Genomic DNA, 12,302 nt, shown 5'->3' with positions numbered 1-12,302 from the left:
CTCCTATCCTCACTGCTGGTTTATAATTTATGGCTTCCATACACCACAGTCTGCTGAAGCTTTCTCCCATACATTTTATTATCCAAGCTTACCATAAGAAGCAGTATTGAATGTTTTATATATCTGTTATTCAATTTATGTGACACATCTGGAGACCTCTCCTCAAACTTTGTTTTCTTCACTCCTCTTCTCCACCCCACAATCTGTATATATCACCCTCACTTCTGTCCTCCCCTTATCACTGCACTCATCATCTTCTAATTCTAATCCCACATGCTAATAAAACCCCCAGGATGCTGAGGCATGTCCCATCATATAAATCACACGCTCATATTACCTCTCTCACCCTTTTTCTTCTCCTAACCTCTGGAGACATATCCCCAAACCCATGGCCTCCTTTGTTTAACTGTAATCAACACACCCATCACCCTGCACCTTCTGGCAGCAGTCGCAATCCACACAATTTAGTTTCCATTCCTCTTCTTCCCAAAACCAGTCTACCCTTCTCCTGTGCCCTCTGGAATGCTCGCTCGGTCTGCAACAAACTCACCTCTGTTCATGACCTCTTTGTCACTAATTCCTTTCATCTACTTGCTGTCACTGAAACCTGACTTCATGAGTCCAACACTACTTCTCCTGCTTTCCTCTCCCATGGTGGTCTTCTCTGGACTCACTCTTCCAGACCCAATGGAGGGAAGGGAGGTGGAGTGGGAATATTCCTATCCCCGCAGAGCACCTTTCATGTTTTTCACTCTCCTCCCTCTCTATTCCTCTCATCGTTTGAAGCTCGCTGTGTACATCTATTTTTTCCACTTTCTTTAAGAAATCCTGTCATCTACCTGCCCCCCTAGACTGGTATCAACTTTACTTGATGACTTCCCTGTCTGGCTACCCTACTTTCTTTCTTCTGAAATTCCCACAATCAAAAAGTACTGTGGGGGAAATCTGGATTAAAAGTGAATATTGTAGCAAAAGTTGTTTTTATCACTTAGTCTTTTAATTATCTATTTATTATTTATCTTGTTCAACAAAAATTCTGCTTTAACAAATATGTTGTCAACAGATTAAGCAAGAAAAGATCCTGAGTGATTTGTGGATGTTTAAAATGAAAGCATTGTTGTTACAGCCATGGGGTAGACCATCCAGCAATGGACGTGGGCTCTTTGTGATATACATTCCTTGGGGGCCATACACACAAACATTTAAAGTGATATTAAATTCAAAGCAAATATTTATTATATTACGGCTTACCAATTCTTAGATGTGATGGCTGTGTTAGTTTTTCTCTTTTTTTTAAATTTTTGTCATTTGTTTTTTCATTTTTAGGCTTTCTTTCCTTTATGTTTACCTGATGATCTGGCCAGTAAATCTAATGTTTTTCAACAGAACAAGCTCTACTGCAAATGTAGCAATTAGCAAACCAAACCATTTACCACTGACAGGGATGTTTACAATAGTTAGCTTTTATTTACATAAAACCTTTATCCCAAAAGAAAAAAAAAACTGTTGCTGTAACCGCTTGTGTAACTGCAGTGTGAGCTGGAGTTTGGCTGCAATTTGTTAGTGTATCTAAATCTCCTAGTCAATCTAACCCCCCCCCCGACTGACAATGCTGCTATGCTGCTGTTCAAAGGTGTCTCTGTTGCTCATTCATCTAGAGTGGGGGCATTCTAATACAGGTAATCTGTTACTGGCCAGATCACAAGTGTGAAAACAGAGGACAAAAGTCTAAAAAAGAAAACAGTTACAGTAAAACGTTACAGAGTCCGGTTGAAAAAAGACATATACCCATTGATTTTGTCCAAAAGAAAAAAATTATTTAACAATTTGCATCCTCAGGATCTTAAGTATACTGTGACTCTAGAGGAAGGCAAAACCGTGGTCCAATTTGGTCCAACAAAAAAAAAAGTATTTCCCTACACCTGCAAAGAGTTCCCTATTGTTTTTGTGCAGTAACCCTAAAGTGAACAGCTTTGCACCAAGTTTGCTAATTATACAAGGTGATCATATTCCCCTCCCTTTAGATGCCAGTTTTCATAGGTCAATCAATTCAGTTATTCGTTCATACGCCTTATCAATTTAGTCTTCCTTCTCTGCACCGTTTTGGGTTCTGCACAGGGGCGGACTGACCATTTGGAAACTTGGGCACTGCCCGAGGGCCCGGGGTCAGTAGGGGGCCCATCAGATGCCCCTGGTACCTTTTTCATAGGCTTTTTTGAGTTTGGGCAAGGACACAGGGGCCGCATGATCCCCTATTGCCCGGGGGCCCCATGAGTTGTCAGTCCGACCCTGGTTCTGCAATATCCTTTTTGTGAACTGGTGCTTAAAACAGGACAGCATATTCAGAAAATCCTACTAATGCTTTGTATAAGGGGGCAAGATTATGTTTCTCTCTCAGGTCTATGTCTCTTTTAATACAAAGTGCAGATTTGCATAGCATGCTGTTTTTAAGTTTATGAGCTTATTGGAGCACCCAAATCCTGTTCATCATCCACTCACCTAGTTATATACCCCCTTACAAATTTTATGATGCATTTCTTTTTTAGCCTTCAAATGTATAACTTTACATTTAACAAAATTAAATCTCATTTACAATGTAGTTTCCCAACCAGACAATGCTTTCAGTTCAGCTTATAAGTGAGAATACCTCTGCATAGCTCTGGGTCCTCTTGGAATGCACCATGAACAACTTTGTACCATTCAGAGCAGAGTTTAAAACATTACACACTTATTTCTGAATACGGTAATTAAGCCAGTTTTCTAGCCATTTACAGATAGAATTTTTTAAGCCTATGGATCTCAACACATAAGGTGTCTGTGGAGAACATTGCCAAATGCTTTAGCAAAGTTCACGTATACTACATCCACAGCCACCCCTTTGTCAATTTACTTCTCATAAACAAGTAGATTAAACACAGATTGTTTTGTTATAGGATCCTTATCCTCCCTGGCGGTATTCCCGAGTGTAGCTCGGGGTAAAGTTTCAGTACCACAAGCGGTAACCCCGAGCTACACTCGGGCTTACCATGCGGCGCTGCTCCGCGATCCCTCGATCACTTACCTTGTCCTGCGCTCCTGCGATGTCGCTCCTGCAGTGTCCCCGATAATGTAATCCGGTGGGTGCCGGCATCTGTCATCTGGGTTCCGTCCCCTGCTAGCGTCAGGACGAAAATGACAAAGTGACATTCACTAAAATCACATAGTAAAACATTCCTGCATCAAACCATTTCACATACATTTTGTCCCGAGTGCTTTGTCCTGTGCCCTGCCTGCATTTTTACTGTTATTTCTGCCTGGAAACTGAGAAATGTCCATGGCGTCCAAAAAGCGTCCCTTTAGGTCAAAAGCGGTTTTAGACCAGCTAGAGAACAGCGAGAGTAAATTAGAACTTTGCTCAGTGATGTGCGAACTTGGCGCTATATTTCAAATTTCGGTGTTTTTGGTTTGATTATATTATTGAATTAAATTTTTTATTATTATATTATTATTTTTTATGATTATTTATTAAATTATAATTTATGATTTCGTGTTTCAAGTTTTATCCTACCTGGGATGTTTACTAGACTCTTGTTCGGACAGATTTCAGTGAGTTATTCCTAAAAATGACAGGCCTACAATAAAAAAAATACATGTTTCCATGCAAAAAAATGTACCGCTTTGAGCACAGAAATATGGACATATATCAGACCGTTAGGGAGGTTAATAACCTGTTGGATAGAAGACTGGTCTTGGCATTGTATTGTTTACCTTTTGTATTACACTCTTTTCTTTTTTTTGTATGGCTATACATTCATGGCCTTTTTTAATAAAAAAGGCTATGAATAATAAAAATAACTAAAAAATAAACAAATACAAATAATAAAATAATAATTTTAAAACAATTGTACATTTCTGTAGTTATTTGGTCTTCCATAATGGGGATGAATAATGACTTTAAAAAAAATAACTGCAGATGCAGACAAAATACCATGAATCTTTTCAATTGGTTAATGGATTGGATCTGGGTTTCTCATCCAGGGTTCCGTGGAACCCTGGGGTTCCTCCAGAGGTTACTAGGGGTTCCTTGAGCAATTAGCAATTTCTGTCTCTTGGATAAGTTCCCACTGACACTATTCATCTTTTTTAGCCATCTGTAAGGGGGTAATTCTTCCCAATGACCATAAGTGTAAGGAGAATTTTTTCCACTGACTGTAACACTAATGTAGATATAGTAAATTCTGGCAGCTGTTACCTGACACTGGAAAGTTATTTCAAGGGTTGCTCTGTGTTGAAAAGGTTGAGAAAGGCTGGTTTAGAAAGATACTGTAAGTACTAGGTTAGTCAGAAGCTAGTTGAAATTGATTGTATGTGCCTCAAAATTACCATGTGTTGACATAAGAGCATTTACTCTTTACCAGAAACCTTTGCTAAGAGATACAGGTTTGTCAGTGTGATAGTTCCAGGCCACTGCTCCGTAATCAACAGCACATATGCAGCCAGAAAACCAAAGCAAAGTACAATATCAGTAGGCAGTGGTAAAATATAATAAGCATTTTTTCAGACTGTGACCCAGCAATCAAAAAATGAATGTGTTAATAGTCTTATCTGATAAGTTCTCCAGTCAGATGCACTTCCAGAATAATTTAACCTTTTTCAGGATTAAGGACTGCTGAGCATAGAGGGAATATTTGGGCAGAAAAAGATCAGGCAAAGTCTGAGGCTAGATCACTGGCAAACAGATAAGATTCTAAAGACAAGCTCATGTCAGAACTAGAATGACAAAAATCTTAAACAGTGCCAGAATACTACAAAGCACTGACAGGAACTTTTCTGTTTAGGCACTGTTCCAGTGCAATAAACAAAATGTGTACTTTTCATCTGGGCTTTGAACCAACAGATAGCAAAGATGCAGATCTAATAGAGCTTGCCATAGACATACCTGATCCAATAATATCATGATGTCTTCATGGCCAGTTTCTGCCCTAAACAAGAACACTTAAGTTGTGCAATGAAGAGGATGGGGAAGCCATGCTCAGACAGTCCCAACATTGGGGAAAACAATAGCGACCAGGAAATGTTATCTAACTTGTTTGACTGCATTGTTTCCCAATTAAACAAATTAAAGGCTATTGTAAGCTGCCCCGAAAAAACTGAATGATCAGCAAGTCTGCCAAACTAAAATGAATCGGAAGGCAGTTATCTTATGTCTATGAGTACCTGAAAGTATACTCATCCAAAACCAGAAAGAAAGCCTTGGGTGCCATAGCAATGTGGGAAGAGCAACTACTTACAGGTGAAAGGATCGAAGATTTACCTCATCTGGATAAGCCCATAAATGTCTAATAGGTTTGTGTCATAAGTAGACTTCTGCAAAAGGTAAAAATCCTACTGGAATATCTTTTCCTGTGTCCCGAAACAAAAAGTGGACACAGGCTAAAGCTATTCACAAATATGAACAAGTGTATGTTATCTTAATTTATTTTTACCCTTATTATTGTTTGCTAATAGTTTCAATTAAAACATTGTAAACCTCCAAATTAAATTCTCTAAAATCATTTCTTATTGAAATAGGTGAACAATTAAGCAAAATTGGATTATAGTTTATAACTGCAATTTAATGAATTGCTTTTTGCAACATTGCTATATTACATCTTACTCCTAGATAATTAGTTACATTATCCTACTGCATGAATAATACACAGATGCACTAATTGGAATTTTTGGAGTGTTCAGGATAATTATATTGAAAAGACCTTAGCATGCCTGTTTGGTAAACAACAAAACATCTAGCAAATTGATTAGAAATTAGGTTTTGCAGTGCAATTGTTGTTGTGCAAAAAGAGTTTGTTACTTTCTTGCCCAGGAGTAATGCCTAGTGCACACTGTGAGTTTTATTTTCAGTCAGCCCAGCGAGCTAAACAAAAAAAAGTTGAGGAACTCGTGAGGAGGTCACTATATTTACTATGCAATGTTAGTATAGCTATCTCCTCGCTAATCTATCGTGTTCTGACAGGGGGAATGCTCCCCTGCCAGAGCACATTGGTCAGTGTGCCGATTGGCAGACGTTTTTCCAACACGCCCATTCTATGCAATTTGGATGTTCGCCAGCTTATGTCACATAAGCTGCTGTACACACAATTTCTGTTGAACCAGCCAACACAGGCCAATATTTGTCCCCTTTGTACCAGGCTTAAGCAGTATTGTTAGTATAGAGATAAATGTTTGCAGAAATGCATATATTTGTGCTGATTATCTATTGATTTTACACATGCAAATGACAGTGACTGTGAAGGTGCAAACCAGAATCACAGAAGTCCTTTATGCTTCAAGGAGGCCTTCTCCTGCCACTTTACAGTTATCTGTAGGTTTCTAATTGTATAGACATCAACAGACAAGACATTTCATGCCGCATATAGGATAAAGATATACCTAGAAACAAGAAATACCAGAAACCCTAGAATTATAGCAAACTTCACATGGATCATAAGTCAAAGCATAAATACATGTAAATATAACATGCTCTAACTTTAAAGTGATATTAAAGACTGTGTTTTTTTTTAATAACAAACTTGGCATGCTTGCCTGCTCTGTGGAATGGTTTTGCACAAAGCTGCCCTTATCCTCTTCTTCTCGGGCCTCTCCGCTGTACTCCTGGTTCCTCCCCGCCCTTCCCCGCTGAGTGCCCCATAACAAGCATAGCATTACTCCCACGCCTGCTCTGTGTGTCTATAAGACACAGAGTGTGGCTCAGCCCCCCCCCCCCCCCTCCGCTCACTCTTCAATGGCTCACTGACTGTGATTGACAGCAGTGGGAGCCAAAGGCTCCAGCTGCTGTGTCTAAGCCAATAAGGAAAGAGAGACCTGGGAGAACCATGGCTCCTGTGAACAGTGCTGGATTGAGATCGGGCTAAGTATTGGAGGGCTGAGAGGGAAGTAGCATAGAATGCATGAAGGTAAAAAACTTTCAGCCTTTACAACCACTTTAACTGCACACTAGCTCTGTTCACCAAATGATGAGACTTCTGGAGGCAGTTGGTTGTACCAGAGTTTATTTAGAGGTTTCTCAGCACAGGGGGACTTGCTTGTTCAATCAAGATTTTTCAGTCTTTTATTTTGTAGTGATTTGGAAAACAATGTAATTTTTTTCTGCCTTTCAAAACCTGAGGTGTTTCTAGCACTCTGACTCAGATGAAGTATGCCAGAAAAGAACCTCTGACTTCCAGGTTCAACTACAAACTGGCTAGGTTTGTTTCAAGATCCAGGGATCCTCTTTATTCTCCAGTAGATGCTCTGGTGACTCCATGGAATTGTTTCAAACTAATCTAGGCTTTTCCCCCATTCAAGCACCTTCCTCACCTACTCCGCAGGATTGAGATGAAGGCCATTCCAGTGACTTTCATTGCACCAAACTGGCCCAAGGGCAAGTGGTACTTTGATCAGTTCCCAGCAGACACTGCATGGGCCCTGCTAGATCATCTGAATCATCTGTCCCAGTGGCTGGTTTGCCTTCCTGTTTCCCCATCACTGAGTTTATTGGTTTAACAGTTGAAGCCCAGGTTCTGAGAAACAAAGATTTTTCAGATTCAGCAACTCCTACAATCTTGAAATCAACTTCTTACAAATTCTACCACTGCTTTTATAAATTTTATTCTTTTGATGCAAGACAAGGAAAATTCCATCCCACAAAGTTCAATGTTTGGCCTTGAGTACCATAAAGAGGCAGGTTTTGGCCTTCTTTGCCTATCCTTACTCACAAGGTTGTGTTTCTTGTCCCCATCAAATTTGCAAGGCGAGTTTCCAAATTGATGCCTTTAACCTGCAGGGAACCTTTTCTTGTGCTACACAAAAATTAGGTTGTATTGAGGCCCAGAGTCTCTTTTCTTCCTAAGATAGTTTCTCCCTTTCACCTTTTGCAGGACACCGTTCTACCATTTCTCTGTCTTGTTTCTACACATCTTAAGGGAATTTCCCTTTATTGTCTGGATGTGGTATAAGCTGTTTAAGCTTATCTCTCATCTTCATCTCCTTTTCCTCAGTTTGACTCTGTTTGTCAATCCTGAAGGTCTCTGTAGGGGGCAGCCTGCTTGGATTTGACAGCTGATCATTTCTGTTTATAACCTTAAGGGCAAAGTTCATGGTTCCTTTGTCAAGGCAAACTCTACAGGTGTTTCTTAGGCTTTTCAGCATCAGGCATCTGTTTCTCAGACTTGAAAGGGTTCCGCTTGGTCTTCTGTTTGAACTTCCTTAAGTAGTACTAGTCGAACATTCAGGCCTCAGCTGATGCTGTCCATGGTCATAAGGCTCTTCAGATGGCTCTGTAGGTTCTGTTGAGCCACCTCTGTTTACCTGTTTTAATTTGGAGGGGACCTGTTAGCCTTTTGCTTGCTATATTGCCCGCCCCCCAGTTGGAATGCTTTTGGAAATCCCATTGGATTAAATAAAATTATCCTTTTCTTGGAGTACATTACAGGAGAAAGGTCCCTCACTCATGTCCTTATGATATACTCCAACTATTGCTTGCCAACAAAACTAGGAGTGGCACAGGTTAACCGCTTTCCCGCCACTCTATAGCAGATATACTGCTACAGGGCAGCAGGGGTGCACAAAATCATGTATATATACGTGATTTTGCATTTCCAGGTAGGGGGCGCGTGCGTGCCGCGTGTGCACCCAACGCTATTCGCGGCCCCAGCCGGTGATTACTTGCCAGCACCCGGTGATCGAGGAGTATTACCAACGGAGGGAAAGAACTGTATGTAAACAATACAGTTCTCTCCCCTATCAGCTCCTGCACACTGCTTTGCATGGCTTTGCATCGCAGAGCCCTGAAAAGCAGTGTGCTTATAGTTTACTGCTTACAGCCCACATTGAAAAACAGCACAGAGTTAACCCTTTGATCGCCCCCCACATGTTAACCCCTCCCTGCCCAGTGCCATTAGTACAATGTCAGTGCTTTTTATTAGCACTGATCACTGTATTGGTGTCACTGGGGATGTCAGTGACACCAACTCACCCAGTGTCAGAATGCCCGCCACAGTCCCACTATAAGTCGCTGATTGCTGCTATTATTAGTAAAACATTTAAAAAATGTAAAAAATCCCAGTATATATACTGCAATTTGTAAACGCTATAACTTTCACGTAAACCAATTAATTTATATGTAATGGGATTTTTTTAGCAAAGACGTAGCAGAATACATTTTGGTCTAAATTTGTGATGACATTTGATTTTTAAAATTTTACTGGACATGTTTAATAGCAAAAAGTCAAAAATATTGTTTTTTTCTCAAAATTGTCGGTATTTTTTTTTCTATAGCACAAAAAATAAAAAGCACAGAAGCAATCAAATACTACCAAAATAAAGCTCTATTTGTGGGAAAAAAGGACATAAATTTAATTGGGGTGCAGCGTTGTATGACCGCGCAATTGTCAGTTAAAGTAAAGTAGCACCGTAATGCAAAACATGGCCTGGTAAGGAGGGTAGGGTCGTAAATCCTCTGGAGGGCAAGTGGTTAAACTGGGCTGTCTTTACAGCTTTGTTTATCAGTTTCCAATCCCCTAAAGACTGCAGTATTACCCGTTGGTTCCAGAATATTTAATTCTGTATCCTGTATGTGTATGTATGAATACAAGTTAGGGATCTTAGATTGTACGCCCCTTGAGGGTTAGGGACTGATGTGAATGTACAATATATATATGTAAAGCACTGTGTAAATTGACGGCGCTATATAAGTACCAGAAATAAAAAAAATAAACTATCCTGTAATGTATTCCAACAAAATGATTTTACAGGTAAGGCCCCATTCACATGGGTGCATTGATCAGTACACTGATGCATAGGGCTGTATTTACCCGTCAGGGAGGCATAGGTAGTCTGTGCAGCCAGCCTGTTCAAATCAATGATGGGAGGATGGCTGCATGGATCTTTACATACTTCCCTGATTGTACATGGTTCTGGCCAGCTCAGTGGATTGCTTTAATCAAGTCCGGACACTTTCACCCCCATCCGGTCCAGGCCAATTTTCGGCTTTCAGTGCTATCACATTTTGAATGACAATTGCGGGGTCATAAAACACTGTACCCATATGAATATTTTAGCATTTTTTTTGTGACAGATACAACTTTATTTTGGTGGTATTTATTCACCACTGGGATTTTTATTTTTTTGATATATAAATGAAAAAGTCCAAAAATGTTGAAAAAAAGTGTTTTTCTTATCAAATTTTGCAAATAAATAATATTTCTTCATACATTTTGGCCAAAATGTATTCAGATATATTTTTAGTAAAAACAAAAAAAACACAAATTAGTTTATAACCAAAAATTATATTTTTTTAAAAACATTTTTACATTTTTTTTTTTAAATATTATTATTTATGTTTTTTTTAAACATACCATCACCCTAGCAGTACAGTGTCACCATACTGACACTACTACTTGTAAGGGGTGATGAAGATTTTTTATTTTTTTTACACTGATTGCTTTTGCACCGATAAAGGCTGTAAAAGCAACCATTTCTCCTCTTTGGCTGCATTCTTGCAGCCATTAAGAAATACTGTGAGAGCTGTGATTGGTCATAGCTTGTCACATGGTACAAGGCTGTTGTGAATAGCCTTTTACCATGTGACCTCTGTGATCGTTAACAGATTTTACTAGTAGTAAGCAATGATGTCAGCAAGTGACATCTTGCTTACTACTATTCATGTGATCACTGATTGGACAATCAGTGATCACATGATCGGGACCTCACACAGAGGTCCCGTACAGCGATCCGGAGGACACAGCATGCACCGAATCGCGGTGCTGTGTGCTCCCAGGGAGAACGCACAGGCAGGGAATGTGGGAGGATGTTTATAAATGGGCTCCTGCACTGCTCCTGTATGGCCGTTTATTACATGGGCCAGACGGGAAGTGATTAAAAAAGGCCTGCATCCTTTCCTAAATACACAGAAAATAACTGGTTACTAACATTTATAGGTAAAGTTGATCCAGGGAATATCCGATTGCCTCTCGGGGGATCAGGAAGGATTTTTTTTCCCAGCAGGAGCGAATTGGATCATGCTTTGCTGTTTTTTTTTTTTTGCCTTCTTCTGGATCAACTGTGGGTATAGAATTATAACTTTTTTTTTTTTTTGCTGGTTGAACTGGCTGGACTTTTGTCTTTTTTCAGCCAGTCTAACTAATCACATTCAGGTGGGTAAACATGGCACTCCGTAAGGGTGTACTGATGTGTGAGACAAAAAAACGTATTTTTCTATTCAAGCCCAGGTGTCCCTCCTGCACTTTTTTTTGCTGCATACAATTCTTTCCAGATCTTTCAAATGTGGCAGCTGTTTTGACCTGTCATTTTCCCTTCTCCTTTCCTCTTTAACAAACTCATATCACCGACGTTGCTTGTATTGTTCTTTTCATCTGCTGAAAGGAAAAACATACTATTGACACACACATTTGTTTACTTTATGCATTCAGAACCATAGTAACTGATAAACCCCAGCGGGTTACATATTAACATTGTGTAGATTAAAAATAAATGTGCTACTCCTGGTGTCGTTTATTGTGCGGTGTCTTTTGCGTACCTCAAGCCTGGCACACATCCATTCTGTGTAAACAAAAGTCATGTCATCGAGTGCTTTGCACTGACTTTGACCTGTACCACAGACATTACAAGTGACATGCAGCTGACAGCTCAGCTAGAAAGCACGCATTCATCTTTATTACCACCTCAGCTGTTTTGCCTGCTAGCAGATATTGAAGAGCTGTTGCCTAATTGACGAACAGGCCTGTGATGTAGAGAGAAAGGGAAACCAATCAGAGGAGATTTGTGGAAAGCCCAGGGATGAATAGTGAAAGCAGGGCCCTAGATGGATCGGGGAGGGTGCTGAGATAGCCATGTTTGTTCTGACAGGAGCTTCCCAGACCAGGCTTGTTTGCAGAGCCTATGGCAGCCTTCCAAGCTCATTTGTGAATCTTTATTCACACCATATTTTCAAAGTAGGTCATGAAGCAAAGTAATGTGAGCAGGAGGAGGGGGTCTACTAGCTGCGGCAGTCACTCGAAGGGGAGTAGGAACTGCAGCTAGCCACAGGAGAAGTCAGCGAGCGAACCATGAAACCGAACGCTCTGAGCCAGCTGTATCAAGGTGCTTGTCTTGTTCAAACAGCTGACAGACAAGCTTCAACAGACCCAGCCTCTTGGCCATTTATAGCTGTACAAGGACCAACTGTTCCATGTGCCAGCTTATTCATGCAATGCTTAAACATTAACCTGAATGAAAAAGAAATATCACCTTTACTCACTGCATACAGTGTCAGGATTTACTGCGCC

The sequence above is a fragment of the Staurois parvus genome, unplaced genomic scaffold, assembly GCF_062004578.1.
Source record: "Staurois parvus isolate SC_StPar_1 unplaced genomic scaffold, SC_StPar_1.0 ptg000287l, whole genome shotgun sequence".
Lineage (NCBI taxonomy): Eukaryota > Metazoa > Chordata > Amphibia > Anura > Ranidae > Staurois > Staurois parvus.
Note: the sequence above shows the minus strand (reverse complement) of the source record.